The sequence below is a fragment of the Ranitomeya imitator genome, chromosome 2, assembly GCF_032444005.1.
Source record: "Ranitomeya imitator isolate aRanImi1 chromosome 2, aRanImi1.pri, whole genome shotgun sequence".
NCBI classification, from domain to species: domain Eukaryota; kingdom Metazoa; phylum Chordata; class Amphibia; order Anura; family Dendrobatidae; genus Ranitomeya; species Ranitomeya imitator.
Window position 1 is genome coordinate 364,486,253 of NC_091283.1, and position 16,425 is coordinate 364,502,677.

A 16,425-nucleotide genomic window follows, 5' to 3' on the forward strand; every position below is an offset into this window, starting at 1 on the left:
TCCTGACGCTCCAAAGAGTAGGAGAGGAGGAGACGCTGCCCCACGCGACCCGGAAGTGACGCGTGCGGGAGCCGTGACCCGGAAGCGAGTGCACACGGTAATCCGTGCTCCCGAATCCCGCAACCACACACACCGGCCCAGACTGCGTCCTAGCAAGATGACCTGCGGCACCTACGTTCTTCTCCCAGATCCGCTTGCTGAAGCTGTAACTTCACAGAGGCGTCCCTGGGCTCAGGTACATCTGGGGCATTGTCAAGGGTCGAGAGCCCTCCCAGGGGGAAGCGACCCTGTAACCAGGAGCAGCGCTGCACTGGTGCTGCTGAGGGACCCTCTAATCAGGTGTCAGCTTAGCAGAGTTCTTGAGGTGGGAAGGAAGAGGCCGATCCTCACCCCCTGCACGGGACAGACGGATGTCTCGTCGTTCCTATCCACAGTGGGACAGGAAAAACACTGAAGGGTGGTAGGGGGAAGGTCCTTTTAAACTCTTGTGGTTTCCTGTCCCACTATGGATAAGAAGGACGACCTCCATGGTGCTGTCAGATGGTGACCTGGAAAATAATGTTTAACTGTTGCATCCTAAGGTTTGTTAAGTTCTGTGAAGCACTACCTTCTTCAATGTGCTTTTTGATACTATGAGGAGTGCTCTTTTCTAAAGTATAGTCCCATACGGTTTATTTTATACAGCATAAACCGCACCGTAAGCCAGGCTACACATCATTGGCTTACACATAGTCCGTTACTTCATCATTAGCTTGCATCATTAATCTGTGGCAACTAAACACGCTGGTCCTCTCCTGACCAGTTGCCGTGGGTTACCACACAGTTCATAGAACAACATAAGCACCAACAGTCTATTGAGGTACCTTACGCGAGCTCCTGCTCCACCTCCTTGTCAGTCCTCTCTCCTGGGGAAAGCTGCCTCACAGGGATCACCAACTTGCCTGACAGGCACACCTCAGTCAGTACAGACCCACCGAAAGACAATAGCTTCCCCAACACAGATCGTCCAGGTCCACGGTCTCTCAGGTGCTCCAGGAAGACTCCACTCACAGGAGCTTCCAACACAGACTGTCCAGGACCACGATCACAGTGTGCTCTTCAGGACATCCATCCGACCAGGGACCGTCCAACACAAAGGCATGTGGCCTGTCCAGGTGCTATTCAGGACTTCGTCCAACACCCCAGGCCACCAGTGCGCTATTCAGGACATCCGTCCCAACCTGGGACCGTCCAACACACAGGCGTGTGGCCAGTCCAGGAGCTATTTAGGACGTTCGTCCAACACCCCAGGCCACCAGGTCCAAAGCCCCACCATGTGCTATTCAGGGAGATAGCACTCCCAACACATAGGTTCTCCAGGGCCTTCAGCACAGACCATTCAGATCCATACAGGAACATGTGACCCACACCCTGGTCACATTATCAAGCTGTAGCCACTCCCCTAGATGGGAGTGTGTGTGTGTGGCTGGTTTGACCCGCCCATCTCTCATAACTAGCCCTGCCAGCCTCCCTTCATAATTATACAAACACAACACCGTTACTTATGGGACTACAGGTCACTGAACATCCTTACATCAGGCTGACAGTGCAGAGTATCTTCCCCTGCAACACACATACCAGCCATTCACAATAATGCCAGACTTTGACTCATTACCACCATTATGCCTGCGATTGCCATGCATTCCCATGGCCTCAATACGCCTCCATGTGTATTCTGGGAAGACCATGCAGCGCCCCCTACTGCATCACAGCTGTTATTGTACAGAAAATTACACTGTCTCAGTCATAAAAGTGAAGTTGTGCCTGAAGGACTAGACCTGGTCTTGAAGAAACCCTCAAAGCACATTCTTCAGCAAAGAAAAGCGAGAAGGTAGATTCATCCAATAGGATAAAAGATTTCTAGGACGGCAACAGCAACATAGGGGTTCACCATACAAATAATATTATTTTTCAAGTGATTTTCTAAGTTGACACCATATTCTACATATGCGGTCATTTTGGCTTTTTAGTTTCAAGGGGTTAGGATAGATCCTCTGGGCTATAACCTCTGGTTGAAACAGTTCTCACTCCAACAGAAGGACTTATGATCCCCAAAGTAAAGGGAACAGTTTTGGGTAGAGGAGCATACAGTGGGTTAGCGGCAGAATGGTGACCACTTGATTGTGCTACAGCAAGTGACAGAAGAATCTCTAATTTCTCTGCATTGAGTGATTACTACTCACCTGGGCAGTCATATGTAGGAATCTCCAGTTTACACAAGTCCTCATTCCCTACATATGTTTCTGTAGTATTAATATGGGTCAGATCTTCACCCTGAAACAAATATTGTAAAACTCACAGACAAATGGAGAAGTCACATTTATGATCAGCTCTAATCCTGCCATCTCCACCGTTCTCATTACACAAGTATAAAACATATAATACTGGTGGATAAAACAAGACAGAACACAAGACCTTCACAGCCATCTACACATCATAGGGGAGATCTCATGACACCTTCTCTCCATCTACCTGATGATCCTGAGGAACAGTGAGATCTTCTTGCTTACAGTCCTGTGGAAAAAGAGGACTGGGACATCTCTCTGGTGTTGTCCTCTTACTGGATAGAACTGGAGGAAACACAAAGAGGGAATTAATTCTTTACACACAGATAATTATAGGCCATGTATAATAAGTCTAGCAAACTACCTGGTGATGTGAGGGGCCAGGGAATCTTCATCATGAAGTACCTGAACAGATCTTTGTGTGCTTCTATATACTCCCACTCCTCAATGGAGAAATGGACGGCGACATCCTGACACCTTATAGAAATCTGACACAATAATACAGTCATCAACCTTCATAGCGTTACTGAATAATGTCCCATCATTTCCCACAGTGTCACCTCTCCAGTCAGCAGCTCAATCATCTTGTAGGCGAGTTCTAGGATCTTCTGGGCATTGATGGTCTCATGTATCTGGGTGTGAGATGGAGGCCCTGTAATTGGGCTCAGGATTCTTTCCCGTCCCTCAAGCACAGGGTCCTGACAGTGCTCACTAGAGGTATTCTTCACTACTGTGTAATCCTGGTTACGGAGAGACACATTAATAAATCTCCCTACGCACATTTCCAGAGTTCTCACCCCTCCAGCAGTGTCCATCTGTTATTCCCATAGATAAGAATGATGTACTGTGCCGTCATCAGAATCTCTCACCTCTCCAGTAAGCCGGAAGAGGATCTCTAGGGTGAGGTGTAATATCCTCTCCGCCATCTTGTTCTCTTATATAGAAGACCTCCACTAAGAGGATCCAATATTGTAGGGACCTGAATAGGGAGAAGATGAGACGATGTAACATCATAAAGAATCCTATGTAATAATAGAATTATTGGAGATAATAAGGGGAAACATAAGCGGAGATGGGATGTGTGGATTTAAAAAAAAGAAAATTAAGAATAATTTTCAGTTTTAATACAATTTTATTTTTTTGTGATGGTGGAACTAAGTATGAAAGCATGGCCAACCAGTAGTCAAAGAAAATCACTATAATCTACACAAAAGCCTGGTAAATTAGATCAGAAAATTCATCTAGCTCAGAGTTGAAGTTTGAGAGTTGATGGAACAGGTCAGACTGGGTAAGGGTAAATGGAGCCGATTGGCAGGGAGAGCATGGAGCAGAGGTGATAAGTCACAGGGGATGAAATACATTAAACACAAATGAAGGAGTTAACACATATCTCCCCTTTTACACATGGAACAACATACAAGCTCGGTGTAGGATGGTTTAACAGCCATATCCTACTTCTCCTCATCACATTTTCTAAAGCTCAGTGTGGACAAAACTAAACTCATCGTCTTTCTTCTATCTCACCTAACCCACTTGATCTATCACAATTAATGACATCACGTTTTTCCCTGTACCGGACATCCGCTGCCTTAGTGTAACCCTTGACTCTGCCCTTCTTCAAACCGCACATCTATGCTCACGCCACATCCTGCTGCCTCCAACTCAGAATCTGTCCTTTCCTCAACCCTGAATCTACTAAAATGTTAGTGCATGCCCTCATCCTCACCCGCCATGACTACTGGAATACCCTCCTCTGTGGCCTCCCAGCTAAAACTCTCGCACCGCTCCTCCGTATGTCTCCTAACTAATCTCCTGATATATATATATATATAAACACGTAACCTCCGAAACTCTAAAGATCTTCTCTCCTCCACATTTATACCTTCCTCACCCAACCCTTCTCTTGAGTATCGTCTGGAATTCTGTGCCCCAATAAGTTCGATTATGCACCACATTCAAAACTTTCGGACAGAACTTGAAAATTCATCTCTTCAGGACAGCTTACAACCTGCACTGACCCCACTGCCACATCACCACCAACGGAACTGCTGTAAATTGCTCAACCTACTGTCTCCATCATCTTGTAGAATGTAAACCCCCAAAGGCAGGGCTCTCTCCTTTCTGTATCAGTCTGTCATTGTTAGTTTGTTCACTGTAATTTATATTTGTATTTTGTATGTAACCTCTTCTCACGTACAGCACCATGGAATCAATAGTGCTCTAAAAATTAATTATAATAATAACCCTCCGAGACATAGAATGGTGAATTGTCATGGTATCAACACTCACTGCGGCCTAGGGACCCTGTGAGTAACACCTGAGCCATCCTATAGGATCTGGAGTGTGCTTGACTGCCATTATTGTGAGTGACAGCCCAGTCGTGGAATCGGAGGCTGGGGCGTGCTGGGCTGTCAGCATTTTGATTGACAGCTTTGTGCTCACTCTGGCCTAGCCTGTGCGCTTTCCCATTCTGGTTAATCTGCTAGCTATAAGTAGACGATTGTCAGCTATAGCTTTGCTCAGTGATGTGTGTGCTTTGGTCTGTGTCCAATTTCCTGATCCTGTTGACGACCTTGGATTTGTTTTGATAAACCTGGTGAAAATTTAAATGGTAAGCATTCCTGTGACTACCTTGTTAAGCAGCAGCGTGAGCCGATCTACCACACCTCACGTTAGTCTAACCCAGTGGTCCCCAACCTTTCCGACATTGAGAGCCACATTCAGCTCTGCAAGAGGGTCGAGAGCCACATCCAGCTCCTGTCCCCCTCACAGTAGTGGCAAAAAAGCCCCCATTAGGAGTATAATGATAACCAAAGCTTTTCCACACAAATCACCCCGAAGCAGTATACCAAGATCCAGGGGTTTCCACCACACCCCACCAAATTCAGCATTCTCCCATCACGCACTCCCAACACAGTCACATCCAGCTTCAACCGCCTCCTCTGACAGGTAGTATCATGCTGTCTCCAGTGTTCCATACTAGAATTATCTCTAAACCCCCAAGACCTGTAGATGTGTACCCACATCTGCTCTTCTATGCAGGGCTACTCACAAAGTTCACCATTTTCAGATGTGCTCTTCATACCGGTTTACTAAATCTGGAACTAATGCACCAAGCTGGCAGACAGCTGCGAGCCACAATTCATGGGACCGCGAGCAACATGTGGCTCCCGAGCTACAGGTTGGGGACCCCTGGTCTATAAGAAAAGAGAAAGGGAAGCCAGCTCACCGATCTTGCAGAGAAGCACGGAAATAGTCCTGATGAGACGTGCAATCAATGGAAAAAACAAAGATTCCAGCTTGCTCTTATTAAAAATGTAAATTTTACTCCAAAAAGTTTAAAATAGCAATACATGCTCCTTAGACCCACCATGAACCCCGTGAGGGAACAAGCGACGCGTTTCGACTGGAAACCAGTCTTTATCCAAGCTAGTCTATCCAACATAAGCACCGGTATATAAGGACCCAGTAACCAATGAGAGTACTGAGCCTAGGTCACATGATAAATGCAATCGACAGGTCCTGAAAAGTAAATGCGATCTAAAAACATTTATAATCTACAAATTACGAAATAAAGTAAAGGAAAATGAACAAAAAAACACACAAATAAAAATCAAACAATGAATGCTGCAAGAGGACGATTATTAATAATGAAACATAATTTTGTTCTTGCGATTGAGTCCGTCAGGAAATCTGGTGCCCAGCATGAAGATCCAATATGCTTCGCGGGTGAGTAAGATTCTATGCAGATCACCACCGCGCGGAGGTTTAATCACCCGCTCAGTACCGGTCACTCTGAAAGATGAAATGTCACGTAGATGGTGATCCACAAAATGTTTAGCTGCAGAGGAGATATTGCGGTTAGTATTGCTCATATTAGAAATATCATGCAAATGCTCATAGATCCGATTTTTCAATTTGCGAATAGTGCACCCCACATAAGATTTATTGCACGCCACACAGTCTATTTTGTACACCACAAAACGGGTGTTACAATTAATGAATCCCTGAATATGAAAGCTTTTGGAACCTATGTGGTCAGAAAAAACCCTCGTGGTGATCATATGCCTGCAAGTAGAGCAATTGGGAACATTACATTTATAACTGCCCTTGCAGCTTAACCATGTTGATTGGGGTTTATTTGTAACAAATAAACTGGGTGACAAAATGTTGCCCAAAGAGGGTGCCTTTCTTGCCACAACATTGCATCCAGCATGTAAGATATTAGCCAGAATAGGATCTTCATATAAAATTGGGATATGATGATTAATAATGGCTTTAATATTATTAAATTGCGGGCTGTATTGTAAACACACAAAAGGTTTGTTATTACGGTGACTGGTCCTCATACTTGAATTAGTGTTACCATTTAAATTAGTAATTGTGTTACTGGAACTAGTGGTGGCTATTGGTTGTTCATTTGGGGATATAATATTAAGGGCTCTGTTGAGCATCCAATTAGGATAACCCCATCTATTGAATTTGACACATGATTTCGCCAAATCTTGTTTAAGAACATCATTATTTTTACAATTTCTCTTCAGTCTCGTGAACTCACCAACAGGAATTGAACGTATAGTATGTTTGGGATGACTGCTGCTCGCATGTAGAATGGAATTGCCGGCTAATGGCTTAGAATATGTACGAGTAGAGATCAAATTATTTACTACACCAGTGAGTTCCAAATCAAGAAAATAAATTTTAGATGTTTGATGAACAAAGGTAAATCTGATATTGAAATCGTTATTGTTGATGTATAAAATAAAATACTGTATGGCAGATACATCGCCCCTCCAAATGATGAGCGTGTCATCGATGTATCTGCCATACCAATGAATATACGGTAAAAAATTGTTAGACATAGAAAATAAAAAATGATATTCCCAAAATGCCATCACCAAATTAGCTAGGGAAGGTGAAAATTTGGCCCCCATTGCCACACCTGTGCACTGTAAATAATATTCATGATCAAAGGAGAAAAAATTATGGGTTAACAAAAAAGAAGTGACCTGTAAAATATAACCAATCAAATCTTGAGAATAACAGCTATATTTACACAGATGAAATTGTAATGCCTCAAGAGCTAATTTGTGGGGAATACAAGTGTACAAAGACACCACATGACAAGTCAACCAGGTAAATTCTGACAACCATTCCTTATGGCACATGATGTCAATTACATCCTTAGTATCCCTAATATGTCCAGGCACTCTAAGAACTAATGGTTGTAACAAAGAATCCAACCACTGGCCCATGCGTTCATTTATAGAACCTATACTAGATATTATCGGACGCATTGGAGGGAATTCTTTGTTCTTATGAATTTTGGGCAAACCTTGCATTATTGGTGTAACGGGATGAGAGACCTTCAAAAAATCTGCTTGTTTGCTGGAAATAACACCCAAAGAAAGGCCATCTTGTATCACATTATCCATTTTTGTTTTGTAAATAAAGGTTGGATCAGATTTTAATTTCTTATATGTGGTGTCATCTGATAACAAATTCAAAATTCCATTTCTGTATTGTAAAGAATCCATTATGACAACCACTCCTCCCTTGTCACTCATTTTTATAGTGATGTCTTTCATATCTTGTATCTCTTTAATAATATTTCTTTGTTTCTTAGTCAAATTGTTAGTTATATTGGATGCCGGATCCCTAAATTTGAGTTGTTTAAGTTCTCGTTCAATGACCTCCTGGAAGCGATTCATGCAGTCTGCTCTAGACTGGATTGGATAAAAAAACGGATTTTTCAATTTAAATTGATTGGATTGATTGACCAAAGATGGAATGGAGTTGTCCTGATCCTGCAATTCTTGTAGTGTCAACAACGTGACTTGTTCTTGGAAGTCTAAACAATGGAATTCATTATCCTTAGTTGTATTATCATCAGCAGAAATGTCAGATTCTTCAGCCCAGAAATGTTTCTTGATAGTTAAATTACGAACAAATTTGTTGATGTCTAGCAAAGTAGAGAACAAATTGAAATTTTGATCTGGAACAAAATTGAATCCATAAGATAATACTTTCAATTGTTCATTCGAAAAATTTCGGGATGAAAGATTTAAGACATTATTAAAACTCATTTCGGCGTGAATTTCCTGTGGCGCGTCTGCATGCCAGAATTGCCTTCTGTGTTTCCGGCCACCACGCCTTTTGCGTTTTTTGATTTAGCATGACTAATGGAACTGTGTACTACAGATTCATTTAAGGATGCATCAGACATGCTAAAACCATTGTCACCAGAATCCCCTTCATGGGAACTAAAGCTGACATATCTTTTATGGTATCTCCTTTTCTGATTAGTGTGTCTTAAAATAGATCTAGGATTTTTCGAAAAGGAGTCCCATTCATTCCAATTGTAGACTTTATTGGATGCATAATCTTGCAAATCACGCTGAAATTTTCGCTTTTTTCTGAGCACAATTTCATCCTCCAATTTAGTCAATTCATCCTGAGTTTTTTTTAAAAATACATTTTCATCTAATATAATGTTACGGGAACTCAACTCATTCTTGGACATTTCAATATCTTTTTGTATATCCAACAACTTAAGTTCCTCGTGTTTAATTATCAATCGCATTAAATTGAGTGAACATGTGCTGAGAATTGAGTTCCATTCACTCACAAACACTTCACTAAAATTAGTGGTAGATTTTTTCTTAATTCTAAGACCCCTGGGGATCATGTCTTTTGAGACATAATTTTGTAACGTTGTTAAGTCCCACCAAATCTTGGTCTCTTGGATCATCGATTTCTGTAATTGTGTGAGAATGTCCATAAAATCAGAGGAATCAGAATTGGCAAGTGACACATCTGAAAACACTTGAGCAGCCTTCTGAATACGATTCCTGGCGGTGTCCGCCATCTTGCAGCAAAACTTGTGTAAATTTATATAAAATATAAGTCTATGTAAGATGTAGACAAAGGATAGAAAACAAGCCTCACATAAAAATGCTAGGGGCGGTGGGTCTAATGAAATAAGGAGCAGAAAAAATGACCAGGTGCACGGCAATCAATAATACATAAGAAAAGAGAAAGGGAAGCCAGCTCACCGATCTTGCAGAGAAGCACGGAAATAGTCCTGATGAGACGTGCAATCAATGGAAAAAACAAAGATTCCAGCTTGCTCTTATTAAAAATTTAAATTTTAATCCAAAAAGTTTAAAATAGCAATACATGCTCCTTAGACCCACCATGAACCCCGTGAGGGAACAAGCGACGCGTTGCTGGATGCAATGTTGTGGCAAGAAGGGCACCCTCTTTGGGCAACATTTTGTCACCCAGTTTATTCGTTACAAATAAACCCCAATCAACATGGTTAAGCTGCAAGGGCAGTTATAAATGTAATGTTCCCAACTGCTCTACTTGCAGGCATATGATCGCCACGAAGTTTTTTTCTGACCACATAGGTTCCAAAAGCTTTCATATTCAGGGATTCATTAATTGTAACACCCGTTTTGTGGTGTACAAAATAGACTGTGTGGCGTGCAATAAATCTTATGTGGGGTGCACTATTCGCAAATTGAAAAATCGGATCTATGAGCATTTGCATGGTATTTCTAATATGAGCAATACTAACCGCAATATCTCCTCTGCAGCTAAACATTTTGTGGATCACCATCTACGTGACATTTCATCTTTCAGAGTGACCGGTATTGAGCGGGTGATTAAACCTCCGCGCGGTGGTGATCTGCATAGAATCTTACTCACCCGCGAAGCATATTGGATCTTCATGCTGGGCACCAGATTTCCTGACGGACTCAATCGCAAGAACAAAATTATGTTTCATTATTAATAATCGTCCTCTTGCAGCATTCATTGTTTGATTTTTATTTGTGTGTTTTTTTGTTCATTTTCCTTTACTTTATTTCGTAATTTGTAGATTATAAATGTTTTTAGATCACATTTACTTTTCAGGACCTGTCGATTGCATTTATCATGTGACCTAGGCTCAGTACTCTCATTGGTTACTGGGTCCTTATATACCGGTGCTTATGTTGGATAGACTAGCTTGGATAAAGACTGGTTTCCAGTCGAAACGCGTCGCTTGTTCCCTCACGGGGTTCATGGTGGGTCTAAGGAGCATGTATTGCTATTTTAAACTTTTAGGATTAAAATTTACATTTTTAATAAGAGCAAGCTGGAATCTTTGTTTTTTCCATCGATCCCTGGTCTAACCTGACAAAGTTGCAGGTGGATGTAGGAAAAACTTATATGACATTTTCCCTGCACTTAAACAGCTGTGCTCCAGGTGATAGTGGGTTAATGAAGGCAGTGTCTGTATGACTTAGCAGCATATCATAGGTCCAGCACACAACATTTATTACTTGTTCTCGTCTGCATCCCAAGGCTTCCAAATGCACAAACAGATTCTCATAGCCGCTGTCACTGCTCAGTTCTTGCTCAGGTTTGAGCTGCTCCACCCAAACAAGAAGCTCAACAGTTCTCCATGTCCTCTTACTGTGCCCACACCACCTGTGAGAAGAAACTATTCTAACATAACGCAAGGAGGTGGAGTTAAATACATAATAAAAAAATTAAAAAAATCTGAATCATGCCAACCTCCAATGGCAAATTAATTGATCATTTCATCTCCAGCACTGTGTAGACATGTTCTCTTGTCTCACGTAGACTGGAACATACCATTTTTTTTTTTACTGTAAGAGCTCAATCAAACGTCAGTTTATCTCATACGAGTTCTATCCTTGTTTTTCATATACCTACAGTGTGATAGTCTATGGAGCTGTTACATGTCCAGGTAGTTTTATTCATCGAGTGATCCACAGAAAATCAGAGACTGATCCAGCTTTGACCCGAGTCTAATTTCAATCTCGCCAAGGCAAGTCTATGGGTCTGTGACATAAAACAGACAGCACTAGGATCCGATGGGATATAGGAATATTGAGAAACCTGCAGCAATTTATTTTTCATTCATGAAAAACTGATGAAACTGATAAAAAAAACACTGATAAAACAGACCAAAAAAAAACAAAATCACTGACGTCTGATTCAGCCTTAAGTGGCACTTTTTAGCAAGAAAAAATCTTGCTAAAACATAAGTGCATCGAGGGCTGTGTGCACACAGTGCCTTTTTCGTGCATTTTTTTTTTAGGCGTTTTTTCCACACAGAAATGGGCCCAAAACGCTATGGAATCCTTTTGCCAGCTAATTCAATGAGAATCCTGAAGTGCTGTGCACATTATGAGTACCGTATATACTCGAGTATAAGCCGAGATTTTCAGCCCATTTTTTTTTGGATGAAAGTGCCCCTCTTGGCTTATACTCGAGTCATTGTCCCAGGGGGTCAGCGGGGGAGGGGGAGCGGCAGCTGTCACATCATACTCACCTGCTCCCGTGGTACTGCTCATTAAAGTAATGAATATGAACGTGACTCCACTCCCATAGGGGTGGAGCCAGAGGCGTAGCTAGGGGTTCAGCCTAGGGGGGGCGAGACATCTGAGTGTGCCCCTAACCTCTGATTACAACTATGGTGATGCACCCTAATAGTGGACGTAGGAGAACGGCAGCAGATGATCCTGCTGCAACTAAAAAAAAAAAACATCTCCACAAGACCAATACTGATATTACCGCCATATTGTGACTATATAGGGGTAGATACCAGTCCTACAAAGCATACAAGTGATAACAGCACAGTTACAGATGATGACTTACCACTGACGTTCTTTCTGATTGAATCGTTCACTTTTCCCGCCTTTTCCATCTGTTCCAGACCGACATGGCGACTTCTCCACCCAGGACTCGTCTGCAGAAATTACAACAAAGACACATTTCACTTCTCATATTCCAGCCATCACCATCTATTCCCAACCTGCACAAACCCCTCATCCTGCTGATACCCCAATACTGAGCCGCTGCTGCCGTATGCGTCCCTATTACTGTCCCTGATACCCCAATACTGAGCCGCTGCTGCCGTATGTGTCCCTATTACTGCCCCTGATACCCCAATACTGATCCGCTGCTGCCGTATGTGTCCCTATTACTGCACCTGATACCCCAATACTGATCCGCTGCTGCCGTATGTGTCCCTATTACTGCACCTGATACCCCAATACTGAGCCCCGGCTGCCGTATGTGTCCATACTACTGCACCTGCTGTGTGGTACAAATGCAATGCTCCTCATACTGCATCACATAGTAATGCCACCACTGTGCCCTTACATAGTACAATGTCTCCTTTGTGCTCTCACAGTAGCCCCAAACTCTTTACAGGCCCCCACAGTAGTCCCCACACTGTATATAGGCCCCTACAATGTATGATGGCCCGACAGCAACCTTCAAACTGTATAGTGACCCCTGCGTTAGCTCCCACACTGTATAATGACTCCTGCCTTAGGTCCCACGCTGTGTAACGGCCCCCACATTATCTACCACACTTTATAATGACCCCTCCATTAGCTTCCACACTGTATAATGACCCCTGCATTAGTGTCCACGCTGTATGACCCCCGCATTAGTGTCCACGCTGTATAATGGAACCCGCTGTAGCTCCCACTCCTTGGATTCTGGTCACTGTCTGTCCCTCTCTGTGGGCTGATACTTGCACAGCCGTGAAATATATGACAAAGACATAAACAGAAGAAACAGCCAGTAGGTGTGTATAGAGGCCATCAAATGGGTATAGCTCCCTGAACGTGTCCAGGTAACCCTAAAGGAATACTCTTGTCTGGACAAGACCCCAAAGAGGGAAATGGAAATGAGGGAATCAGAAAAAAGAGGGGGAGGTAGAATATTACCCATCTAAAGAAAAAAGTACACTCCCTGGCTCTGCTGTTCCTTTTTCCTCTTCTCCCCCTTGGGGATCTTGTGGTCTAGACTGAGTATATGTAAATGGACCCGCTCCCATATGTGATTTTCTATATGCACCTACTTGCTGTTTCTATTTTCTTCTGTCTGGCTATTTATCATCTTAATATATACTTACCTTGTAATGTCTTCACATCCTGTTCCGTCCAGATCCCAGAATTCTAAGAGGCGGAAGTTCACCGACCACCATATTGGGACACCCAAGTGATGGGTGTCTCAATTTGGAAACTGTTTACGATACCAGCCTCTTGCGCGGTACTAGCAGCTGAACACCGTCCACCACACACACTGTATATGCCGTACGCACCACACACACTGTATATGCCGTACGCACCACACATCCACACACACTGTAAACGCCGTAGGCAGTACACACACACACACACACTTTATACTCATCCTCTTGAGCGGTACCACCAGCGGAACACCGTTGCAAACATTCCACTGCCGAGATCAGCCGAATGACTCACTGACCGCCGCCATCTTTGTACAAGAGGAGCGCAGAGCACATGGGGTAGACAGATCAAAGAAGAGAGCACAGACGGGGGAAAGAGAGAGTGGATAGGTGGGTGAGCACATGGGGGGGGGGAGAGATTCTCAACACTACAAAGCCTGACCCCATCGAGACATTACCGCCCTCCCAATGCAATAGCATTGGGTCTCCATATAGTAAATATATATTCATCCTCAACTTTTTTAATAAAAGGTTTTACCTTTTATTTTTCATATTTCGTGTTTTTCTATTTTTCGTGTTTACCACCTTAGATTTACTGATATGAAATCATGCAGACACTGATAGGATCCTGACCCAGGCTACAGGATAGAACATATATATGGGTTGGGGTCTTATCAGACCAGTGTTATATATAAATATACTAGATGGTGCCCCGATTCTAACGCATCGGGTATTCTAGAATATGCATGTCCACGTAGTATATTGCCCAGCCACGTAGTATATAGCAGAGCCACGTAGTATATAGCAGAGCCACATAGTATATAGCAGAGCCACGTAGTATATTGCCCAGCCACGTAGTATATTGCCCAGCCACGTAGTATATTGCCCAGCCACGTAGTATATTGCCCAGCCACGTAGTATATTGCCCAGCCACGTAGTATATTGCCCAGCCACGTAGTATATTGCCCAGCCACGTAGTATATAGCAGAGCCACATAGTATATAGCAGAGCCACATAGTATATTGCCCAGCACAGAGCCACGTAGTATAGAGACTTAAAAAACAAATAAACATATACTCACCTATAGCTCGTTGAAGTCCTGCTATACTCACCCTCCGCCGCCTTTCCTGCTTCTCTGGACGCTCCTGGGACCGCTCCATTGCAAGCGCACGCTTCCGCTCCCAGGGCTGGTGTGAGCAGGACCTATGATGACGTCGCGGTCACATGACCGTGACGTCACGGCAGGTCCTTGTCGTACACCAGCCCTGGGAGCGGAAGCTGCTGCTTGCAATGGAGCGGTCCCGGGAGCATCCAGAGAAGCGGGAAAGGCGGTGGAGGGTGAGTATAGCAGGTTTTTTGTTTTTTTTTTATTATTTTTAACATGACCTATTTTTACTATTGATGCTGCATAGGCAGCATCAATAGTAAATAGTTGGGGACACACAGGGTTAATAGCAGCGGTAACGGAGTGCGTTACACCGCGGGCCATTACCGCTGCCATTAACCCTGTGTGAGCGGTGAGCGGAGGGGATTATGGAGCGGGTGCCAGGCAGTGACTGCAGAGGAGTAGGGGAGGGACTAATCGGACTGTATATATATATAGACAAGACTGGTCAGTAATGTGCACTCATAGACGTGACCCTGGCTGCAGGACCCTACACATGAGGATATTTGACTCTTTCCCATATATGGTATATATAGGTAAGAGACATACCGTATATCCTCATCTGTGGGGTCCTGCAGTCAGGGTCACTCACTCTATGAGTGCACATTACTGACCAGCCGCCATAAATCTTCAGTGCCTTAGAAACTGCAGATACAGCACAGGAATCCTGCTGGGTCTTATCAGGAGAGCAGCAGAGTAGAGTAGAAGTGTGAGCTGTACTTACACCACTGTGTGCTGCTCCTCTCCAGTCTCACTGGGAAAAGATGCTCCTTCCTGTCTGCTCTGCAGCAGACATTGCATGCCCCCTCAGCGTGCACTGTGGGCGTGTCTTCAGTATACTGGCAGGCAGCTGTCAGGTACAGTGCTGGCCTGGAACTCAGCGCGTGTGCCGTGTATCAGCATGGGGGGGGGGGCTCTTCAGCCACAGCCCGCGGTAGTGCAGGGAGAGATCATGTCTCCCTCTTCTCTACCGCGGGCTGTGCACGCTGATATAATTAAGTGTAGGCGTAGCATAGCTCCAGGTGGGCCCCTGTGAGCAGTGGGCCCGGGGCGACCGCACCCTCTGCCCCCCTGCTAGCTACGCTACTGAGTGGAGCGCATATTCATTACTTTAATAAACGGTACCAGTGATCGCTCAATAGTGGAAGAAGCTGCCGGCGCCCGGAGACCATATGTCAGTGAGAAGTAGGGACCGCAACGGGAGCAGGTGAGTATTCCGATACTCACCTGTCCCCGTTCCACCGCTGGGCTCCGTCTCCCGCGTCCTCTGGCTGTGACGTTCAGGTCAGAGGTCATTTTTTTTTTTATTGCAGCAGCAGCAAATATACAGTATGGTTAATCATATCAGCATAAACTGCATCTTACGGCGCCATAATCAACTTTTATGCAGCATTACATGTGGCATATTTTTCTATGGAGCATCTTAATCAACTTTATGGAGCATTATATGGGGCTTCTGATTCAATATGGATATTCTAAAACACAACTTACTGATTTCACAATTGGTTTTACTTTTATTGGTATCTTATTTTTTAAATTTACCAGTAGCTGCTGCATTTTCCACCCTAGGCTTATACTCGAGTCATTAAGTTTGCCCAGTTTTTTGTGGCAAAATTAGGGCTCACGGCTTATACTCGGGCCAGCTTATACTCGAGTATATACACGGTAATTTTTCTTGAGTATTTGCAGTGTGTTTTTTTCTGCAGCATGTCATTTCTGAATGCAGATTTTTAGAGTTTTTCACTCATTGAATTCAACTGAGTCAGTCAAATCCGCAGCAAATATAAAAATATTTGCGGATTTGCTGAGTATTTGTTTGCATTTTTATGGGATTCCTACGGTGTTTCCCACACTGTCATCTGTGTGACAGCGTGGGAAACAGCGGTGCGGTGGTAACGCTACCACTGGTAAGATCGCTACTGCGGTCAGAACAC

At 43.7% G+C, this 16,425-nt stretch overlaps 1 pseudogene; it reads right to left on the minus strand.

Moving 5' to 3' along the window:
- The window catches only part of LOC138666582 (uncharacterized), a 175,758-nt pseudogene extending 163,666 nt beyond the window's left edge, over positions 1-12,092 (minus strand).
- Positions 12,093-16,425: the final 4,333 nt, after the last annotated feature.